This window comes from Anolis carolinensis, chromosome 4 (genome assembly GCF_035594765.1).
Source record: "Anolis carolinensis isolate JA03-04 chromosome 4, rAnoCar3.1.pri, whole genome shotgun sequence".
Classification (NCBI taxonomy): domain Eukaryota; kingdom Metazoa; phylum Chordata; class Lepidosauria; order Squamata; family Dactyloidae; genus Anolis; species Anolis carolinensis.
The window spans coordinates 173,633,795-173,652,115 of record NC_085844.1 but is presented as its reverse complement, the minus strand read 5'-3'; the positions used below and the strand labels follow the sequence as shown (position 1 = coordinate 173,652,115).

General features: G+C 35.8%; 1 protein-coding gene across 17 annotated transcripts in view; it reads right to left on the bottom strand.

Annotated features, from left to right (window-relative positions):
* dab1 (DAB adaptor protein 1) overlaps nt 1–18,321 on the bottom strand; it is an 861,244-nt gene that overhangs the window by 197,066 nt on the left and 645,857 nt on the right. Inside the window, exon 1 of one of the 17 annotated variants that reach the window (XM_062979589.1) lies at nt 10,052–10,190. The exons of 15 other annotated variants lie outside the window; for them this stretch is intronic. The gene's annotated coding sequence lies outside the window, so the exon portion shown is untranslated. Of the gene's footprint in view, nt 1–7,746; nt 7,903–10,051; nt 10,191–18,321 lie in introns of those variants that run through there. One more of the 17 variants, XM_062979590.1, reaches the window with a different exon arrangement.

The window sequence follows — 18,321 nt, the reverse complement described above, 5'->3', positions numbered from 1 at the left end:
CATATTTCCGCCATTTAATTTGCTCTTCAAAACCTTTCTGACTCTTTAGATATATTCTTTGCTGACCACATTTTTCACATGCCCATGCTTGATATTGTCCAACTGTAGTATGCCCAGATATTTATAGGCTTCAGGCTGATTGCACTTTATAGTTTGTCCATTTGGCATCTCTATACCTTCGCTGTGAGTCATTTTCCCTTTCTTTAATGCCACTGTGGCACATTTGTCTAGGACGAAATCCATACTGATGTCAGTGCTAAAGATTCTGACTGTGTTGGTGAGCGATTGGATTTCTGTTTCTGATTTTCCATAAAGCTTTAGATCATCCATGTATAGCAAGTGGGGCATTTTTGGTGAATTTCTTGCTGTTTGGTAGCCCAGGTTTGTTTTCTGTAGAAGTACTGACAGAGGGACCATTGCAATGATGAACAGCAGTGGTGACAGTGAGTTGCCCTGGAAAATTCCTCTCCTTATGTTAAGTTCCATAGCTTTTGTTGCCCAAAACTAACTCAGTTTTCCATTGTTTCATGGCATTTTCAGTGAACTTTCTAATATTTTCACAAACCCCAATGACATCTAGACATTTTATGATCCAACAATGTGGCAATGAGTCAAATGCTTTTTTGTAATCAATCCAAGTTGTATAGAGGTTTGTTTTGCAGCTTTTGCAATTCTCCAGTAATATTGCACTTATAGAAGCTAAGTCTGTAAAACCACTTGCCCTTTTCAAATTCAGTCTCTTTCAACGTTTTGAAATGGTTCAATAACACTACATGGCTATGCACAATTTGAATTGATTTAATATTCTTTCAGTGTGTCAGAATTTGTGTATGGGTCTTCTTAATGAGCTCTTCAGATCTGTACGTGAATTATGCAACTTCCAAGGACAGATCTTCAAAGTCTGCTCAATTGATTTACAAGTATAAAGTTTCTGCTTCCTCTCCCAGAAACCCAAATAAATAAATCAAACTTCCAAAACAGCACATAAACAACCCAAATTTAAACCTATCAATTACTAAAACCATTGAAGTTTCAGTTAGGATGTAAATTATCTTGCTTGGAGATTAAATCTATGAAATGAAGTAAGGTGTAAAATGTTAAAGGAACCTGTACAAGGGATGCATTTTAAATAGGTCCAAGCAATAATCACCAAAAATAAACATGGTTCCTGAGTAAGATGCAGCTGCTATCCTTATACCACTGAAGATTCCAAGATCTGCAGATAAAAACTACCCACACAGAGAACAAAACGAATGCAAACATTCAACTTACATACAGCTATTACAAATAGGGTGAGACAACAGGAAGTGAGAGGAAATTTAGCCCTAGGAAAAGAAATTCACTTCTTGAAGAGTTATCATGGGGAAAGGGTGTCTCCACTGAAACTTTATCACCAATTCTTTTTCCATGACAACCCAACATTTTCAAAATCCATTGTTACAGAAAGAATAAGTGAGGTGAAATCTTCTGAACTGGGGCACAGCCAGCAAAACAAATGTAGCTCTAGCCATGCTATCTATGGCGGGAGCTACATTTTAAAAATTCACCTTCAGAACAAATCTACAGAACCTATCTTGTTCGTAACTTGGGGACTGACGGTATACTGTATATAATGCTATAGTAAATTGTAAATTAATAGCAAAAAACAAAGGGCATTGAATATTGAATCCTCTTAAAATGTGTCATGGGTATGGGGTGGGGGTGTAAAGAGGGACAAAAGGAAAAGAGTGAGAATAATAATAATATTCTAAAGAGATGAATAGATATTACAGAAATGCTATATTATATAAAATGTGTATATGCAAAAGCTGTCTATTACCTATTCACAGATTGTGTTATTATGTGAACTTAATAAAAATGACATTGTGACTTTTGGCCCATCCTTTACATACACACACCTGTGTCTATAGAGTTACAAACACACAGTTTACTCCGGGAACGACTAATAGTACCAAAAATTAATATTGCAAGAATAAACACAATCAAGATTGCAAAGCACAACTCAAATTAATAATGGCCACATTAATAATGGATAGTATGTAAAAATGGCAAAGGCCAAAATCTTGGCTGAAAGTAGTAATGTTCTTATTATCGGTTTTCTTTGGGGAAAGTAACAGTGCCATTCACAGTATAACTTGGATATAGGATTGCCTCTTTTCTTTTGATTAAGAACTGTCTGGTACTCCATGCTTTATTAAGCTGTACAACAGGATCGACAAGGGGAAGGATACTTTCAACAGCCTTCCCAGCCCAGATTCATGGCTTTGTCTTTCAACTTCTTTCAGCAGAAGCGGAAGGAAGCCTTTCCCCTTTAATTATCATGGCATATTCTTTCCTTTAAGAAGCTGTCAGCTACACAGCATACACTTAATGGGTCTTTCATTCATATAATGACAATGGAACTGTTTCACAGGAGTGGTTGTTTAAACACAATATAAATAAAACTCAATCTCCAGAAGAAAATGAGGGGGAAAGAACAGTTGGGGAAAAGAACGGTTGATCAGAATAAAAATATGCTGATCAAGAATACCTTACAGTGTAATATAAACTTCACTAACCTGAAAGAGAAATGTTTCCATAGAACATTTTAATAAATATGCTTAAAAGACTTCAGGACCACAAGAAACTAACACATCTACAAAGATCTCCCAAAGAACATAATTTTAAAATGGAATACAAGCACAATATAACAAAAGCTTCTACAAATATTTTATATTTAAATTAATGCATTGGTTTTTTGTATTTTAGATCTTGCTTTATTTTACACAATAACATGTATTTTAATGGAAACAAAGTTCTTAGATTACAACTAATAATAACATGACTCTTAAACAAATCCAGCTTGTTATGTTTTGCTACATTAATATTTAGTTGCATTTCCTCCAAATATTTCTGTTCAAAAAAACTGAAAGGATGCCATAAAGAAGAGGGTGCAGGCTTGTTTTCTGCTGCTGTGGAAAGTAGGACTCGGAGCAATGGGTACAAATTACAGGAAAAGAGATTCCACTTGAACATTAGGAAGAACATTCAGACTGTAAGAATTGTTCAGCAGTGGAATTCTCTGCCTTAGAGTGTAGTGAAACTTTCTTCCTTGGAAGCTTTTAAACATAGGCTAGATGGCCATCTGTAAGGGTGCTTTGACTATGCTTTTCCTGCATGGCAGGGGGTTGGCTCATGTGGTATCTTCCAACTCATATTCTTTGATTCTATGATTCTATTATCACTGCCCTCTTTTTTTAGAGTCTGTAATACTTCACAATGGGCATCTGAGCCACCAAAGGCCATGGAAAAGGTAGACATTCAATACTCTGGAGAAAAATTAGTTCAATTCATTTTCTTATAATTTTTCTAAAAAATACTTTGCTATCTATGGAATAATGAGATCAGACACAGAGAACTGACAGTAACCCAGGTGCAGCATATAGTAGGCAAAAAAATCCAGATAAAAGAGGCAAAAATATCTACGCAGACCTGAAGTGACTGGCAAAACCCGTATTTCACTAAAGGTCGGATAGTGGGTCAAAATGTTATCCAAAATGGAGTAAAGAGGTGCAGAATGAACTAATAATCCCTCTAGTTCATCTCCCAAATGTCTCCACTATGGCATATTGTGCCTGAAGTCATCAACACTGTTTTCTCCTCCATTGGAGGCAAGCAACAGCAGCTCCTCCCTTGCAGTGCCCTCAGGCCAAGTGGCTGCTGATCTGAATTGTATTAAAATGATCCAGAAATATAAACAAATTTGGTATTTGGAATCAAAGTTTGCACATTAAATGCATTAAGTATAGACAACTGCACACAAAAATACATATTTGCTGAGATATGCATGAATAAGTATATGTAGCATTGCAGAGAAACACCCACAAAAATATCTTGCTTGTTTTGTTATTTCTGACTTACATTAATTACAGTATGTATGTAGCACTCATTACTTGAGTTAATTATTAGATAAAGTTGTATCACATATTTGCCCGTACATTTTCCCCTTTCCTGATCTACAATATGCATGTTAATAAATTGGTTCAATAAGATGTTGTCCACCTCTCTGCTCCACTCAAAAATACTGTCCATTTACCTGCTCTACTGTGAATTTGGAACTATCACTTCAGCAGATGACACAAAATAAACAAAACCACTCAAACAATTTCAATTCCTTATAGCATTCTAACTTCTGCACTTGTACTCCTGAAATTGTAGAGCAACAGCACCACTACAACACGCATATACAATTACCCACCAAACTCAAGGGTAAGAAAGAAATTCCTTTTTAGTACACACACACACACACACACACACTTATCTCTTTTGAAATTTTGCACTGTTGTCTTCTATAAAGAAATATACTGTGTACGTTGTTTTCATTTTGTTATAAAAGCTCAGAAAGGGTAAGCAAATATTTAGGGGGGGTGAAGATTAGGACAAAATGTCCCAGCAGCTTTTTATCTGAAAATTGGCAAAAAAAAATGATCCCATTAAAACAGGCCTGTCATTGTCATCCAACAGTTATTGCCATTTGTTGATTTGCAAGAAAAGGCAAAAAGTTTCAGAAGCTCTCATTTTGACACAAATCAAATGATAACCAAGGCAAACAGAGCCAAGGCAAACTATTTTCCAAATCGGAGACATGGAGTCCACCCACACAAAATTTTGTAAAAAAGAAAAAGAAAATTAAAACAGGAAAAAAACTTTTTGTTTTTCTCCCCTCCCCCAATAAATAGTAGTAGTAGTAGTAGTAGTAGTAGTAATAATAATAATAATAATAATAATAATAACACTGGGTGCCGTGCCAAAAGATCTCAGCCGGCATTTGGAAACAATAGACATTGACAAAATTACGATCTGCCAACTGCAAAAGGCCACCTTACTGGGATCTGCACGCATCATCCGAAAATACATCACACAGTCCTAGACACTTGGGAAGTGTTCGACTTGTGATTTTGTGAAACGAAATCCAGCATATCTATCTTGTTTGCTGTGTCATACAACGTCGTTGTGTCAATAATAATAATAATAATAATCCATTGATATCCATTCAAGGAAATTTACTTCTCAATAATTTCACCATAGGGGAAGCTGAATTGTCCCACAAATCTTGTGTGTGTGTTCGGACAAAATTTCATTAAAAATTGAAAGTCATATCCCATTGTATTTTTTAAATCATGAGCTCAACATCTGTAAATTTGAAAAAGCAGGGTTCAGAGAAAGGTCATTACTGCATTTCCCCTTCAAACTGTAGCTCTTTGTACTGATCACGCAAGTAAACTATCATGTATTGTCCGCATTTCATCTGTTTTGATATCCAAATCAGAATGGCAAGCAAGCTGCTATTCACAGAAACAGCTTTCATTGTCTCTGCCAATCTAGGTCATTTTTTTCTCTTTTTAGGAGAGTGTTGATTCAATGAGATGCCATTTCTGATGTACTCTCATTGCAGTTTAGGAGTTGCCATCACATTTTCTTTTCAAAATGTAATTTTTCCCCATTACGTCTTAGCAGTTGTGCTTTACTACCTCATTTTTTAATGGACAAATAACTCAGATCTTGCTGCAGATGATCAGAAAGCTCTGTACTTTAACAAAACATGAGAGGATTACTCTTCTGTTATTGCGTGTATGAAGGAATAATGCAAACAATTTTTGAATTAATTGGCTTTTAATTCTATGAGAAGTACAGAGCTTATACTCTCAATACTTCTTACATTGATATAATACCTAGGAATTAATGAGGCAAACATTCCAAAACCAAATTAAATACAGTTAAAATAGCTGTAGCATTTGTATTACTATTTGCTTTATGAACTGATTAAATACTTTTGAGTGATTTTCCCCAAATCAAATTGACAACCCCAGCTAGAGTATGCCCATAGAAATAACCTGATCTATCAACATTGGGTTTATTAATTTAGTTGATCTGATTTTAATGATTTAATCTTGATTGATTCAGAAAACCCAATCTAGTTGAGGAGCCAGTTTTCTGTCGTGATTTGAGGAATGGACTAGGACTCTGGAGATTGGGATTTGTTTGTTCACTTTGTCATAGAAATTCACTGGGTGATGTTGGATTAGTCACACTATCTGAGCTTTAGAGAAAGGCAGTGGTGATGCCATCTGAATAAATCCTGCCATAAAAACCCCATGATAGTTTTTGTCTTAAGGTCATAATAAATAAGAAATAACTTCTAGCTATACAGCAACAACAGATGTAGATACTTAAAATTGATTCAGACATTCTAGACTAACAACACATCTACATGGGTCAGTTCTGTAGCATTTACATCATGCATGGAGCCTCCTCACTTCCCTTGTGTGATAGGGGTACTGTGAACACCCTTGCCAGTTCTGATTCAGAACCAGCTCTGCTGTTCACATGAGCAAGTGCTATGATCTCGCTTTCCCCATCTTGAACCTCCTGCCTCTCCAGGTCTAATGGGCACCCTTTGCTTATCACATAGATGAGGTCCCACAGGGCAATTCGTCGCCACCCATGGTGAATCACCAGGGCAGTCCTGGTGTCCTGCACACCACCACCCCCAATCACATGCAGCTCATGTTTTCCCATCCCACATGGGGAAGCATTGCTGCTGAGGCTTGGCCCCATAGTTTTCAGCATGGAGCAACTGACATAAGCTGGGGACAAAAGAGGAAAGATGTTGCTAAGTAGACATGTAACCCAACACTTACATTCCAGGTGTTATTCATTTTACCATTGTGTTTTTAATTTAATGGCAATTAGTACAGTGTTATATATAAAAATGTTAATGTTTTCTCTCTACCCACTCAAATGTAAGTGGTGCTGCATCAAAGAAACAGCTAGTATTCAGATGATACTGCAAGAAACAATAAAGGATATTGCAATCTCGACATGCCACATAAGGAGATGTAGGCTTTAATCCAGAGATGGGTAAATGCAGTAAAAAGTTAAGGGGGGGGGGAGAACTACTTATAAACAAACCATGCATGCTAGTACTCTATAGGAAATAAGAATGTGTACTAGCACCTAAATTACAAGACAGATATGGACAAATACTACATCCCCAAAGTGCAATATGATGTGCACATCTGGATACCCATCAAGGCTATGGCTTGATGTTGATTTACTAACTCTTGTTTCAAGATTAGTTTCATTGTAACACCCACATTTCTACTGTGGTTTCTCTCTAGCTTGTTTTCTCAGCTGTTCACTCTCTAGTAAAAGAAAAACAAGCAGGATAAAAACTAGAAATTGGGAAAGTTTACTCGTTTACTCACTTTTTCTTGCACTTTACGGCATTGAATGTTTACCGCTGTATGTTGTAAACTGCCCTGAGTCCCCTTGGGAAGACAGGGCAGGATAGAAACAAAGATGATGATGATGATGATGATGATTGATACAAAATTAGGTTTTTTCTAGTCTAAATGATGACAGCTGGCCCTTGACATTTGGAGGCTTAATTTTTGGGGATTTGATTGCTATTTTCTTTCTAGCAATCTCTAGGTTCTCTGGGGCAATGGTGCAAGTTGACCATAGTGTTGCCCTAGGTGATCTGAACATTACTAAAGAGGTATTCTCTGAGATAATTTTTTAAAATTTGTGATTTTTCCATTGTCATGGTGTCTTGAACTTTAACTTTAATGAAAGTGGTGGGTGTACTATAATCCCATTTCCTTGCACCCCTATATTTTTAGCACAAAACTAATATTTTTGAAGGAAAAGTCTTTAGAATCTGACCATTTTCAGCTTTTCAATCTCAGAAAATAATTTACTAACCAATCAATAATCATTAAAAAAATACTGCCTCCCATGTCCTCCTGGGTTTTTGTGTACTCCAGGCACATCAGCTATAGATTTTTCCTCTTCTTTATAGAAAAATAAAATAAAATCTTCTGACCTCAGCCCTGGGAATATGCACAGTTACTGTTTAAAAAAAGAAAAGAAAAACAATTAGATGAAGATGAGACCATATTCCATCAAGAGGATCTGACCTATTTATTATAATTTGTAATGTGCATGATTATTTTAATTCCACACAGATTGTCAGCCATGTAACCCAGATCTGAACAGAAGCTTAACTAGCCATGCTATGCAATGAGAGCAATAAATACTATTAGTACTTTTCAGCAGAGATGGGTGTGCTGGTCAATTTTGTTTTCCCTCAGATTCTCACTTGGCTAAACTAAAATTCACTCCATGCTATTTCCATATCACTTTGCAATTTCTCACATATTAATTTGCATTAAAAATCCTAGATTACAAACACATACCAGCTTTGCCTATAATACACATGTCTGCAAGGATTCTTTCCATAGATTTACAGTAACAAGTACGTTTAAGTGCACATTTTCCTTTAATGCACATAAATGTATTTATTGTAATTTTTATGTATGCTTGGGTAATGAATTTGCAGCAGTGAGAAATGTAAATGCAGATGGATTCATTCCACACATTGGTTTGTAATATGGAAACAGGGCAGGATTCAATTAAAACATGAACTGAATGTATTTCTTCACCATTCCTACTTTTAAAGGGGTTAACGTATTGCCTGAACAAAAAAAGCAAATTTGTGCAGATTGTTTTTAGAGTTTTGAGAAAAACTACTCCTTTATAATCTAATCCATCATAGTATCAATTGCATTATATTGCCCTTATGCAGATGACATGGAGGCAGGCCTGTAGCGAGGGGGGGGGGGGTTAGGGGTTCAAACTCCCCCCCCCCCTGAAATTTTTCAGGTTAAAAAAAAAACCTGGTTTACTCATGAATTTTAACTGGTTAACCAAATCCCCATGCTAAGTCTATGAGACGTAAAACATTAAGAGTCCCTCCAGGCACTATCTCAAGCAGATATTGACAGGTCTGAACCCAGGGGGTGGGTGGGTCAGGGGTTCAACCCCCCCTCCCCCAAATTCAAAACCCCTCCCGAAATTTTTTTCTGGCTATGGCCCTGCATGGAGGCATGGAAACACTCAAACAAAACCAGGATTTGATCTCCAACATCAATATTATTTTGTGCGTATTTCATTGTACTCATCACATTTTTATATACAATAAGAATACATACTTAAAATGTATGAAGTGTATAATAGTTTCCTCATTTCAAGTTTGATCTTCTCTTTTAATTTATACACAGGATCCATACAAAAATATTTTTGCTGTATTTGTTGATGCAATATGGTCCAGATGCTACTGTGATAGAAAACCCCCAATTCTAACAATCATTTTGAACTTCTCTAAAATTGAATTGAACAGATTTGTACACCTGTAGAGTACCCCTTCCTAGGGGTAGATTTCTCTCACTTTCTGGTGTCCCACCTGAATTATGAGTCATTTGTAAATTGGATGTTTGTAACTTGCGGACTGCCTGTACTATGTACAAGGATGGTGACAGATCGATAAGAGCATTTGCATTGTATTTTGGAATTTAGTAAATCAATAAAAATAAGTCTTTTGAGATTTGGGATTTTGTTATATTTTGGATTTGGAGTTTTGCCCCTACTTTTCTTTCTCGCATGGCTGCTCTCCTACCTATTGGCAAATTCTCAGATTTCCTTCTTTTCCAGCATCTTTGTGACTGCAATAGTGTTTCTAGAACTCATCACATAAAAACATTCACTGTTCAGGTTTCTTATCTCATGCAATGTTCTGCCAAATGCTATTGTATTATTTCTCCGAATCCTAACACTCTTCTAACGGACTACAAAGTTGTTTCTAGCTCACAGCAATTAGCCTATGATTTTAATGGTTTAGGCATTTTTTTCGATATAAACAAATTAAAAGTCTGGAAAAAGAAAAAACAAAACAAAAGGATATGCATACATGTATTTTTAACATGAACCTAAACCTATATTATTTTACACATGCTGTTCATATGCAGTGAACTATAATATGCAATCTAAAATAAACCACTCAGTTTGGATTAAAATTAAAGTATTTCCATGATCTTTAATAAGAGTTCAATAAATGTAGACTACACATTTTTATGCTTTGCTGCCTTAAAAATGCCATTTTAGAAAACTCTCATTTCTACACTACCAGACCCTAAAGCAGGCTTAAAGGAAAAGGAAATATGTACATTACCGAAGCTATGTTGTTGGAATTTGTTGTGATATAGTGAAGTTTTCCCCCTCTCTTAAGATGCTACTGATAGTGTGTTTCAAATATCGGAGAAAGACTACAAAACCAGAGGTACAAAGTACACATATAAGATCAGAGTGTGTTGAAATTCCTCTGTTAAAGGTCTACTAAAGTGAGACTGTGCTGGAGGAAAGTGAAACTGGCCCATCCCACATAGAATAATCCCCAGGGACAAAAAGAAAAGGATGCCATAAAGCCACTAACTGAAAATAATCTGAAACTCAAAAGTTTTCTAACCTGCTGAAGACTTAAAATATGCATTATATCACTAAGCAACATCGACATGCAGGAAATGAGCCTCAAAGGGTGCAAAATTCTATGTTTTGTCCTATCCTCTATAATAGAATTCTGCAACACTGAATTTTTTGCAACCATTTTTTCACACTTCCTTTTTATTGGAGTGGGCAGATCTAAGGGAAGATTTTTCCACTTGGAATCCACTGACTGCTATTTAAAAAATTAAGCAAGCACAAGTTGGCATTTGCTGTTGAAAAACAAAGGGAGGTTTTGATATTAAACAGCAAGGCATAGGGGCTGCTACCCATTTTAAAAGATAATGCTTTGTCTCAACTAAGATTAATTGTTTGTATGTTTTGTCATGCCTAGAAAAGAGTGATCCAGGAAACCTGGAGAGACAGAGGGTTGCAAAAATAGTCTTGAGGGTTGTATGCAGACCCAGGTGTGCATTTTGCCAACATTTGCATCTGGGGTTATCCCAGGCCTTGAGATTTCAGGACTAATACCCAAGATTTAGGGACACCCATCTATGATGTCATAGGAGAGAGGTGTCAGTGTTGTTACAAGAGTCAGTTCCTGATGATGACATTAATCAAGACACATTAAGCATCAACCATGGTTAAAATGGGTAAAGAATCCAAATTACAAAAAATGAAGTCTAACAAATGAGGAATATACATGCATATATACTTTTACCCTGAGATTCCCAAGAACTAGAGACATCTACATGCACTATGGACTTCAACCAGTGACAGTGCATTTCTGAAGCTTATGGAAGGGTGGAAAAGGAAACACACATTATATATCCTCAAGTATTTATGTACCCATATCTCATGGGATTCATCACTGCTGTTCTCACAAAAAGTACCAACCAAGTGTGGGTCTATATCACATATCAATGTCAGTTGCAACATTTGCATTTGGAAGGACTTTTAATGACACACCCTAATGAGTCAGCATCTTTAGAACATTTCATTATGGAAAAAGTTGCAGGAATAATCTCCTATTTTCTGGCTTCAATAAGGATAAAGCCAATTAAAATAATAATAATTAGCCAAAGAACTCCACTGTCAGTTTGGTGGTGTGTACAGAAGAAACTAGCTTTCACATCAGTAATTTTGGTGGCCATGTAGCAGGCCTTCCCTCATATCCTGGACAACCACAAACTGTCAGAATATTTGACTAAAGACCTATGCTTGTCTGCAGACTCTTACAATCCATACATCACAGTTTACCATAATACTAAGCAAGAAATCAAGTTGATCTGTATCAGCATTTATGCAGTCATTTCTGACAAACCTGTGGTAACTGTGGGTATTGAAGCAATGAAAACTGTCCAACCAAAGTGTTGCATGATCTCAAACACAAGTCTAAACACATACAAAAGAGTCCAAGAACTAAATCGCTCAGAAAGTACAAATTGGCACAAAAAGTACCTGAATTTTTTTGGGTCTCCTAGGCAATTTATGTTAGAGTCATTTACTTTCTTTCTGTCATACTAGAGTTTATTTTCTCCTGGAAAACAAATTATAGGACAAATGCAAGCTACAGTTGATATCCCACCCCCACCTCCCTCAGCAACAGCAGCAGCAGCAGCTGGTCCCTTGGCAGACTCCACAGGCAATTTCATTGGCAGTTTAAGAACTGCCTTTGGGTCAGTCACAATGATATTGTTCATGAGCCGTCTGTAACAGCTTCTTCCTAGATGCCCTAATCCCTTTTGATTTACTTTCAAGGAATTAGAATGTTTTGTTTGTTTCAAAAAGGGTTAATCTGAAAGGCATTTGGAGGACATCAAGGAAGTACAATGGGGGTGGGGGAGCTGAAGCATTCTCTAACAAATAATGAAATACAATACAAATTAGTCCAAAGTAATTCATAAGTATGAAAGCTGTTTCTCATACAGCCAATGACAGACATTAGGGAGTGAAATACCAGAGTGTAGCTTGAAAATCAGACATTTGTAAAAAAAAAAAATTGCATTATCCCCTGTTCTGAAAATCAGAGGAATTGTATACATTGCATCTGTGTTTCCATTAGATTTTATGCAAGCATTTTATCCATGTGCTGAATCTTAACAAAGATGGATGTCCAATATTAAAATACATACAAAAGTAGATTGATGTGAATGCTGTATGTGTACATAGATATAGTTCATGAGGTAAATCTGAAAAACCAAGTCAGAGTATTAAATTTCTAAATATGTAATTAATATAAGATGTACTGCAATTGGAATGATAGAATAATAGAGTTGGAAGAGACCACATGGGTCATTTACTTTTTTTTTACATTGCTAACCATCAGAATCATCTCAAAACTCTTTTGAAGCTGTTCCTTTCATTGATTTCTCACAACCATAGAATGTGGAAATGAAATGAATATATGCTAACGATATCAGGGTGTTTGACTACAATGCAATTCCTGTACAAAAGAACTGAAACAAAAATGAAGTACAGTAGCCCCCCTGTATCCACAGATTCTGCATCCATGGCTTTAGCCATCTATATAGCTTGAACACACACACATCCCTGAAAAATAAAATAAAATAAAATTCTCAAAAGCAAATCTTGATTTTGCCACTTTATATAAGGAATATCATTTCACTATACCATTGAATGTAATGAGACTGAGCACCAATGGATTTTGGTATTAACATGGGGAGGGGGTCCTGGCACAACATCCCAGCAGAATGCAAACTAATGTTAAGTCATAAATGACAGAAACTAAAAAGAGATAAAATGTCAGGAGATAGTTATTATTATTAATTATTCATGGTAAGACATAGAATTATATCCCTTGTGTCTAACTGATTGATTAACCTACATTAAAGGGGTACAAATAGTTCCAATCCAAACAGAAAAACTCATGACATCTCCCAAACACATATAGACACCCAAAAGTAATTACATAGAATACTTGGCAAAATGTACATCTAGCTGGGTATTTATACCCATAAGAATGAATATGAATATGACTCTTGAATACCAGGGCTGTGAAACTGGGACCCTAGAGTATATTGACATATTCAATATATTGCAGCCTGATACAGTTACACATATGTTTCATTCATTCTAGTAGTCAATATCCAATATCCAATAAAAGTTATTCATGTATCCTAAGGGATCATGCCAGTACTGAGGACACATAAAACTGTCATTCATTCTATTTCTGTCATGGTTCCTGGATAAATAAAATAACTTTGTATAGAGGCATGATGAAAGTAATATTCAAATCTAACTAAAATGGAAAAACAAATATAAAGAATGTATTCATTACTATGCTGAAATGCTGCTGTTCCACTGACTTTAATGGAACATACACTTGACCCTATTGAGCAGTTTTAAGTACTAGACCTTAGCAAGAATTTAAATTTTTTAGAGATCACAGGGAAATTAGTCAAGCTCAGCGTTTTATTTCCTTTTTGCAAGTCCACTGTATCTTAGTAATACTAATTGCCAATCTCTAAATCAGGGGTCCCCAAACTACGGCCCGGGGGCCACATGTGGCCCATCGAAGCAATTTATCTGCCCCCTCCCCAAGCAGCAGCGACTCCCTCCTCCTCCACTGAGGAAGGTGCATGTGTCGCAAGGGAGGAGGGAAAGGTGCGCAACTTTCCTGCCTTCTCCCTCACCCAGTGTGCTCATTCCAAAGCTTTGCTTGTTTATAATGGTATTTTAATTATTTAATTAATAATTAATTATTAAGAGATGCTTTGCTAGTGCTTTTGATGCAGAAAGGCAGAAGAGGGCTGGACTAAATGGGCCAAGGGGTCTCTTCCAACCCTCTTTATTATTATTATTATTATTGTTGTTGTTGTTGTTGACACAACAACACTGTATGACACAGCAAATGAGATATATATGCTGGATTTCATATCACAAAATCACAAGTCAAACACTTCCCAAGCATTTAGGACTGTGTGATGTATATTATTATTATTATTATTATTATTATTATTATTATTATTATTATTATTATTATTATTAACAATATTGAGGCTGGGTGGCTATCTGTCAGGGGTGCTTTTCTTGTGCCTTTGGTGCACAAAGGCAGAAGAGGGTTGGACTAAATGGCCCAAGGGGTCTCTTCCAACCCTCTTTATTATTTTTATTATGATTATGATTATTAACATTGAGGCTGTATTTGTTCCCATTTTGTTTTGTTTTTTACTTCAAAATAAGATATGTGCAGTGTTCATAGTTTTTTTTAACTATAGTTCAGCCCTCCAATGGTCTGAGGGTCCATGAACTGGCCCCCTGTTTAAAACATTTGGGGACCCCTGCTCTAAATTATCAACACAATCAACACCTATATATTTTGAAAGCAGGGATGTCATATCCTAGAGCTCAATGACATGTTTTTACATTCATGTCAAACAAAAGCAACTAATAACACAAAACGTTTTGTTTGGATTCTACTTGTTTAGGCAAGCATAGATCATATAGAAATATTGCAGGACATGTTGCTACTGGGGTTTAAAAGGCAGGCAAATTCTAAAATTCCTTTTTAAAAATAATTATCAAACAGCAAACAGTTATGATATCAGTAATCTTACATGGTAAATAAAAGTCATTTTAAAATATACTTTTATTTTAAAATAATGTGTTTATTGATGTATACTATATATATATTTCTTTCCTGACTCTCAATTACAAATAGTAGTTAAAACTAAATGTAATCACAATGGAGATAGCTAAGTCTATACTGAATTTTATAGCATGTGAAATGAATTAATGTTTCTTTCACACTCAGATGCTGAACTTTCCACAATCAAATACAGGCTGAGCATCCCTAATGTGAAACTTGGAAGCTCAAAACACTCCAGAATCATAGAATCATAGAACCATAGAATAGTAGAGTTGGAAGAGACCTCATGGGCCATCCAGTCCAACCCCCTGCCAAGAAGCAGGAAATCGCATTCATAGCACCCCGACAGATGGCCATCCAGCCTCTGTTTAAAAGCCTCCAAAGAAGGAGTCTCCACCACAGCCCGGGGGAGAGAGTTCCACTGCCGAACAGCCCTCACAGTGAGCCCTCACAGACTCCGAAACCTTTTCCTACCAGCCACTCATTTGAAGCAGCAGTGGCTTTCCTGTGTTTACATTCACAAGGCAGAAGTAAGCAGTTAGTGGACTGCCCTGAGAGCTCCTGTAAAGTACATTGTTATTATTATTATTTGAAAATTAGTACATATATCATCAGTCTCTCAGATCATCAGACTCTCATACACAACACAAGTAGCAAACGAATGAGACATGAAGCTGGAGAGAGATACAGAGGTGAAGAAACACATGAAGATCTGTGAAAATGGCAGTTGGCATGGATTAGCACTTAGCACTGTCCTTGGATCTCCACAATTTCACAGATATTCCAAAATCTAAAAATGCCAACATTCGAAGTACTTCCAGGGATACACAATCTGCATAAAAAGGAGAAAAGCTTCTAAAATTATAACTGGGGAGTGGAAGATGGTGTAGAAGTCTTAAGTACCGTGTACTTTTAGTTACTGTTGGTTAAACAATCAAAAGATTTCCATTATTGTTGCTGTTATTGTTTTACAATATTAAAATAATCAGATCAATGTGACATAAAAATGGTCTAGTCATTGTTCTCAGGTAGACCACACTTTGTATCCATATAACTTCTTAGTGATATGTCCCAAATATAATATCTGTGTATACCACCTAGAAGACAATTGATGGTGAGTGCAGTATCTATAGTTTATCAGTTAACAGTATTGTAATAACAAATATGAACCATTATTGAAACATAAAAGATAGTCTGGAAAACTCACAGCAACCCATAAAAGATAGAGTTTGGCCTAATGAAACTTACATATGGTGCTGATTTTCTAAATTTGTTCTGAATTAATAGGCACATTCCTGTTGAGATGAACAATTGGATATGGATTTATGTCTTAGTGTTATTCTGTTTGTGATATACTTCTTACTACTAATGTACTGGCACAACATGCACAAATATACAGGCAATAAATATATTATGCACCACTATTTCTCAAATTAGGAAATATAGCATTAAAATTACACAAACAAGTCCTAGATGTTGTAAACTGCAATAATTATTTCCAAATTAATATATGTATTGATCAGATTAGCAACACTTTTCAAAACATATGCAAATGAATATTGCCAAGAAACTTAGTAGAAACCAATTATTTAAACAGGGATTTTCATTTAATGATTTGAATCTCCATGATATCTAAGAGATTAAAGCAATTCACTGCAATTGTTCTAGGTTTTCCCAACATTCAACAAAATGACATTTCAAAATAAGGATAATGTCAAAGTCTGTCCTATTTCAGCATTCTATCCCCACTATGGCCAAACATAACAACAACAACAACAACAACAACAACTTCTTGTATCCTGCCACCATCTCCCCAAGGGGACTCGGGGCGGCTTACACAAGGCTCAAGGTGCCTAAAAAGCAGAAAATGAAATAAAACACAATAAAAAATACAACTGAATAAAACATATAAGGATATAAACAACAACACACAACTCAGAATAAAACAGCACTCATCCTTCAATGAATGTGATTTCCTGCTTCTTGGCAGGGGGTTGGACTGGATGGTCCATGAGGTCTCTTCCAACTCTACTATTCTATGATTCTATGTGATAGCTACTGTAAACATGGCAAGGCTGTAAACAAAAGGGCAAGGGAGTGGGACTAAGTGCAGAGCTGTAACCAGATAGATCTTGGAAGCACACTAGGACACCAGTAGGGCAGATTAAATTCTAGGATCAGATTTTGGTTTCAGTCCAGGCTAATATTTGAATTTTTGTGTGTGAATTAGGAAGGAAAGGTGAGTGCATGACAAAAAGCTGGTTGATTAAATGGCCACCATTACCAAGTCTGTTCATTCAGAGCTTTCCCTGACCAAGGGTAGCTCTATAATCACTGGCACTTTAAATGATCCTTGTTTATACAAAAGAAACCTGTATAGTAACATGGTAATTGAAGAGTTAAAAATTAGACCTTTGTATCATGAGCTCTAGTCAGGACCTTTGGACTTTCCTCCCTTCTGCTTTTCAGTTTTAATTGCCTATTAGCAATAAAGAATCATGGTTCCCTAAATGCAATAAGAGCAAAGAGTTTGTTTATTCTGTAGTTATGACAATGAGCAGAATAACTAAACAAATACATACTGTGAGAGAATTTTTATGAATGATGCAATCCTTCTATACTGAACCAATGTCAATTAGTGCCTATACTCGAAGTCTTGAACGTAACAGAGTATATAAATATGTAGTTTGTCATTCCAGAGAGACTTTATTGTAGGCACATTCCGTAATGCCTTAAGTCCTTGGGTGTAAATCTGTAAAAATAATATATTCTAATTTTATTACTTTACCACTCACTTTTTCATATTAATCTTCTGATGCAACATACTCATTCAACTCTTCAGATATCTACTGCTTTTTGCATAATTAAATAGTAACTAATTTTCCCTGCCTTGATTATCTTCACCTAAAACTTTGAAAAGCATCATCTGCTGCTATACTCTTCATTATATTAAAATATAAGAAAGCTAATAAGAATTATAGTCATTAGTTCCAAGATGATCCTCAATATTTCACTTCATGGAACATGTTTTTATTTGATTTCATTTTCTGAATCACAATTGAAAATGTACCTGACATAGTCATTTGAAAACTGCCAAATGTCTCTGATCAGGAAAGGCGACAGCGTGAAGATGAATATATAATGCTTTCCAATCATTAAAAGAAATGGTGAATTATACACTACTTTATAGGACTTGAAATGAAGACATAATGGTCGAAATAGTGTATACCCTCTTTCGTATTTTTTGAAATCATCCTAAAAATAAGTAAAGGCAGTATCCGAGTTACAGACAATGTAATTTCTGTAGGTTTGTTCTGAAGTTGAATTTGCTTGTAAGTTGAAATAGGTACATTTTAAAGTGTGTGTATATATATTGTCATGGCCCCTCA